The sequence below is a fragment of the Myxine glutinosa genome, chromosome 12 (genome assembly GCF_964187855.1).
Source record: "Myxine glutinosa chromosome 12, kmMyxGlut1.1, whole genome shotgun sequence".
Classification (NCBI taxonomy): domain Eukaryota; kingdom Metazoa; phylum Chordata; class Myxini; order Myxiniformes; family Myxinidae; genus Myxine; species Myxine glutinosa.
Window position 1 is genome coordinate 31,611,544 of NC_136272.1, and position 6,014 is coordinate 31,617,557.

General features: G+C 48.5%; 1 pseudogene; it reads left to right on the forward strand.

The window, feature by feature from the left end:
* The first annotated feature begins 5,747 nt into the window (after positions 1 to 5,747).
* LOC137438287 (U1 spliceosomal RNA) lies at positions 5,748 to 5,921 on the forward strand (annotated as a pseudogene).
* The last annotated feature ends 93 nt before the right edge of the window (positions 5,922 to 6,014 follow it).

Genomic DNA, 6,014 nt, shown 5'->3' on the forward strand with positions numbered 1-6,014 from the left:
CCATCCATAATGACCGGTTCTCCTCCAGTAATACCCTAAGTGGTTTTATAGATAACGATCGAAAAGACGCCGCGATCACAATCTCATCAGCAAACCACCAGAAAGTTCAAAAGTTTCTCTTAGTCACCTCGATTAATAATCTTCCATCAACCACGAATACAGGGACCATGTGCGATTAATTGACTGCAAAAAGATTCGTGTTACAAGACAAAGAATTAACATAAACCATTTGAAAAATGGCGACTCAATATCCGGCGTCGTGACGTCATTGAAACGGTTCCTCGCGTCATGACAGGCCGACGTCCTCACAATGCTTGCCATCCCTAAAACGTTTATAATTTGCTCCAAAATCAACAGGAAAGTGGGAAATTCTCCAAATATCGAACCAAATACTCCGATGAGGATGTGTTTCTGAAGATCATGCAACATTCACCATGAAATAAATATTCTAGGAATGACGTTTAATAATTCCCGGGAAAGTGAGACGGTGCTCGTACTAATTAAAGGTAGCCTGTGGAGGTGAATAACTCATACTTACCTGACAGGAGTAATACCTTGTCATTTGGCTGGGAGACCGATCGACCTGGCAGGAGTAATGCCCTGCTGGTGGATTAAGGGGTCTTACTCCTATTAAGAGGAGTGGTCCCAACTGTATGACCATGCATTGTGGCCCTTCGGGGGCATGATGCATGCGTTTGAATGACCATGTGCTTCCCCCTCGGGGTTGAGGCGCATGTGTATTGTTATGGGGACAGCCTTGTTGACGTTGTGCCTTGGCCATGGGGTCAAGGTGCACGTCCGAGGCTGTTCAAATGTTTGGACTTTTTACCTTTTTTCACACGTAAAAAAGGCAGGCCCTGACTGCGGCCCTAAACCAGTGGATCAAGGGGTCTTACTCCTATTGAGAGGAGTGGTCCCAAGTGAATGACCATGCATTGTGGCCCCTCGGGGGCATGATGCATGCGTTTGAATGACCATGCGCTTCCCTCTAGGGGTTGAGGCGCATGTGTATTGTTATTGGGACAGCCTTGTTGACGTTGTGCTTGACCATGGGCATGGGGTCAAGGTGCACGTCCAAGGCTGTTCAAATGTTTGACTTTTTACCTTTTTTCACAAGCAAAAAAGGCAGGCCTTAGCTGTGGCCCCAAAACAGTGGATCAAGGGGTCTTACTCCTATTGAGAGGAGTGGTCCCAAGTGAATGACCATGCATTGTGGCCCCTCCGGGGCATGATGCATGCGTTTGAATGACCATGCGCTTCCCCCTCGGGGTTGAGGCGCATGTGTATTGTTATGGGGACAGCCTTGTTGACGTTGTGCCTTGGCCATGGGGTCAAGGTGCACGTCCGAGGCTGTTCGAATGTTTGACTTTTTACCTTTTTTCACAAGCAAAAAAGGCAGGCCCTCACTGGGGCCCTAAAACAGTGGATCAAGGGGTCTTACTCCTATTGAGAGGAGTGGTCCCAAGTGAATGACCATGCATTGTGGCCCCTCGGGGGCATGATGCATGTGTTTGAATGACCATGCGCTTCCCTCTTGGGGTTGAGGCGCATGTGTATTGTTATTGGGACAGCCTTGTTGACGTTGTGCCTTGACCATGGGGTCAAGGTGCACATCCGAGGCTGTTCAAATGTTTGACTTTTTACCTTTTTTCACAAGCAAAAAAGGCAGGCCTTAGCTGTGGCCCCAAAACGGTGGATCAAGGGGTCTTACCCCTATTGAGAGGAGTGGTCCCAAGTGAATGACCATGCATTGTGGCCCCTCGGGGGCATGATGCATGCGTTTGAATGACCATGCGCTTCCCCCTTGGGGTTGAGGCGCATGTGTATTGTTATTGGGACAGCCTTGTTGACGTTGTGCCTTGACCATGGGGTCAAGGTGCACGTCCGAGGCTGTTCAAATGTTTGGACTTTTTACCTTTTTTCACATGCAAAAAAGGTAGGCCTTGACTGGGGCCCTAAAACAGTCAGTGGATCAAAGGGTCTTACTCCTATTGAGAGGAGTGGTCCCAAGTGAATGACCATGCATTGTGGCCCCTCGGGGGCATGATGCATGCGTTTGAATGACCATGCGCTTCCCTCTTGGGGTTGAGGCGTATGTGTATTGTTATTGGGACAGCCTTGTTGACGTTGTGCCTTGACCATGGGGTCAAGGTGCACGTCCGAGGCTGTTCAAATGTTTGGACTTTTTACCTTTTTTCACATGCAAAAAAGGCAGGCCTTGACTGGGGCCCTAAAACAGTCAGTGGATCAAGGGGTCTTACTCCTATTGAGAGGAGTGGTCCCAAGTGAATGACCATGCATTGTGGCCCCTCGGGGGCATGATGCATGCGTTTGAATGACCATGCGCTTCCCTCTTGGGGTTGAGGCGTATGTGTATTGTTATTGGGACAGCCTTGTTGACGTTGTGCCTTGACCATGGGGTCAAGGTGCACGTCCGAGGCTGTTCAAATGTTTGGACTTTTTACCTTTTTTCACATGCAAAAAAGGCAGGCCTTGACTGGGGCCCTAAAACAGTCAGTGGATCAAGGGGTCTTACTCCTATTGAGAGGAGTGGTCCCAAGTGAATGACCATGCATTGTGGCCCCTCGGGGGCATGATGCATGCGTTTGAATGACCATGCGCTTCCCCCTTGGGGTTGAGGCGCATGTGTATTGTTATTGGGACAGCCTTGTTGACGTTGTGCCTTGACCATGGGGTCAAGGTGCACGTCCGAGGCTGTTCAAATGTTTGGACTTTTTACCTTTTTTCATATGCAAAAAAGGCAGGCCTTGACTGGGGCCCTAAAACAGTCAGTGGATCATCGGGTCTTACTCCTATTAAGAGGAGTGGTCCCAATTGTATGACCATGCATTGTGGCCCTTCGGGGGCATGATGCATGCGTTTGAATGACCATGTGCCTCCCCCTTGGGGTTGAGGCGCATGTGTATTGTTATTGGGACAGCCTTGTTGACGTTGTGCCTTGGCCATGGGGTCAAGGTGCACCTCCGAGGCTGTTCAAATGTTTGACTTTTTACCTTTTTTCACAGTAAAAAAGGCAGGCCTTAGCTGTGGCCCAAAACAGTGGATCATGGGGTCTTACTCCTATTGAGAGGAGTGGTCCCTATTGTATGACCATGCATTGTGGCCCTTCGGGGGCATGATGCATGTGTTTGAATGACCATGTGCTTCAGCCTTGGGGTTGAGGCGCATGTGTAATGTTATTGGGACAGCCTTGTTGACGTTGTGCCTTGGTCATGGGGTCAAGGTGCACGTCCAAGGCTGTTCAAATGTTTGACTTTTTACCTTTTTTCATCGTAAAAAAGGCAGGCCTTCGAGCGGGCCCTAAAATCTCAGTGGATCATGGGGTCTTACTCCTATTGAGAGGAGTGGTCCTATTGTATGACCATGCATTGTGGCCCTTCGGGGTCATGATGCATGTGTTTGAATGACCATGTGCTTCAGCCTTGGGGTTGAGGCGCATGTGTAATGTTATTGGGACAGCCTTGTTGACGGTGTGCCTTGGCCATGGGGTCAAGGTGCACGTCCAAGGCTGTTCAAATGTTTGACTTTTTACCTTTTTTCATCGTAAAAAAGGCAGGCCTTTGAGCGGGCCCTAAAAGCTCAGATGGAGGAGTGGTCCTCTTGTATGACCATGCATTATGGCCCTTTGGGGTCAGGATGCATGTGTTTGAAAGACCACGTGCTTCAGCCTTTGGGTTGAGGTGCATGTGTAATGTTATTGGGACAGCCTTGATAGACGGTGCACCTTGGCCATGGGGTTAAGGTGCACGTCCGAGGCTGTTCAAATGTTTGATTTTTTACCTTTTTTTCTTTCTAAAAAAGGCAACCACATACGTGGACTCACTCCTATTGAGAGGCGTGGTCCAATTGTATGATTGTATGACCATGCATTGGGGCCCCTCGGGGTCAGGATGGATGTGTTTGAATGACCATGTGCTTCAGCCTTGGGGTTTTTTTTTGTGTGTACAGAGTCGAGGCTCGTGAAAGAGCTAACATTTATCAAACAAACAAATCAAACAAATCAAACAAACAAGCAAACAAAGTATATAAAAAGGGGAGCATTCGACAAGATGGGGAGAGAAGGGGAGGAAGCACACAACACAACATTTGAGAGCAGGGACATCGGGAGATGTTTTTGGAGGGAGAAGGCCTGGGGGGAGGCAGGATAGGTATAAAACGCAAGGACACCAAGAACTTCCAGGAAAGATGTCAAAAGTCACCTCAAAAAAGTGGATTTAGGGTGAAATTAGTGGGGGTAGAAAAGATCAAGGTGTTGGATTGGGGAAGATAAGAGATGGTGGTGAACAGCCGTTTTAAAGACCTGGAGGGAGGAGTGGGATTGAAGAGAGTGAGGGAGTTTGTTCCAGAGGCGGGAGAAAAGAGGAATGGAGGAGTGAAGGTGAGCAAAGAGTCTTGATTTTGGCAGTTTAACCATAAGAGGGTTGCAGGCAGATCTTGTGCGACCTGCAGGAATATTTGGGGGACAGAGCCCAGAGAGAGTTGGGGGTGCAAGGCCGGAGAGGAGTCTGTAGAAGACGGAAAGACCACCAACCTGCCTGCGGTGAGTGAGTGAAAGGCCCTCGGAGATAGCGTCATCGCGGGAGATTCCAATGATTCTGAACGCTTTGGTTTCAACAGCGTGAAGACGAGCTAGGTGTGAGGCAGGAGCACCAGCCCAGAGGGGAGAGCAGTACTCCATTGAGCTGCGGATGAAAACCTTGTATATGGTGAGGAGCTCAGGTGTGCCAAGGAAGGACTTACGACGGAGGATGCCCAGTCGGCGACTGGCTTTGGAGGCCAGCTTGGAAATGTGGTTTTCCCAGGAAAAATCATGGCAGATAGTGAGACCCAAAAGCTTGAGTGACAGAACTTCTTGGAGAGGATTATTCAGAAAGTAGATGGGAGGGTTGTCCAGTCGGTCTTTTTGGAGAGACATCGTAAGAGTGTGAGATTTGTCAGGATTGAAAGACATGTTCCACTTGTTTGCCCAGTCTGTGATTTTGTCCAGGTCTGCAGAGAGTGAGGAGGCTGCAGACTGCTGATCTGAGGGATGAGGAATGGAGCGGCAGAGAGTGGAGTCATCAGCAAAGAGATAGAGAGGATTTTCAAGAGAGTCAGCGAGATCATTGAGGTGCATGGGTAATGTTATTGGGACCCTTGATAGACGTTGTGGCTTGGCCGTGGGGTCAAGGTGCATGTCCAAGGCTGTTCAAATGTTTGATTTTTTTTAAACCTTTTTTCATCGTACAAAAGGCAGGCCTTAGCGCTGACGTCATAAGCGTGGACCTACTGCTATTGAGTGGTCCAATTGTATGACCATGCATTGTGTCCCTTTGGGGTCAGGATCATTTGTTTGAATGACCATGTGCTTCAGCCTTTGGATTGAGGTGCATGTGTAATGTTATTGGGACAGCCTTGATAGACTGTGTGTCTTGGCCATGGGGTCAAGGTGCACGTCCAAGGCTGTTCAAATGTTTGATTGTTTACCTTTTTTTTTTCTTCTAAAAAAGGCCACTTCATAAGTGGACTCACTCCTATTGAGGAGTGGTCCAATTGTATGACCATGCATTGTGGCCCTTCGGAGTCAGGATGCATGTGCTTGAATGACAATGTGCTTCAGCCTTTGGGTTGAGGTGCATGTGTAATGTTATTGGGACAGCCTTGATAGATGGTGTGCCTTGGCCATGGGGTCAAGGTGCACGTCCAAGGCTGTTCAAATGTTTGATTTTTTAAACCTTTTTATTATAATACAAAAAAGGCAGGCCATGGTGCTGGCCTCAAAAGCATCAACAAGGCGGTGTTCTCAGGGCGAGGCCTTCCCATTGCACTCCGGGCAGGTTGACCCTTGCGATTTCCCCAAATGTGGGAAACTAGATTGTACAATTTGTGGTAGTGGGGGAGTGCGTTCGCGCTATGCTCTGATATTCAAATAAACTAGAGCTTCCAGGGAAGCAGAACTCAACTGAACTGACTGGACAACTTTTAAGTCCTAAATTCTTGTGCTTTTTTTAAGA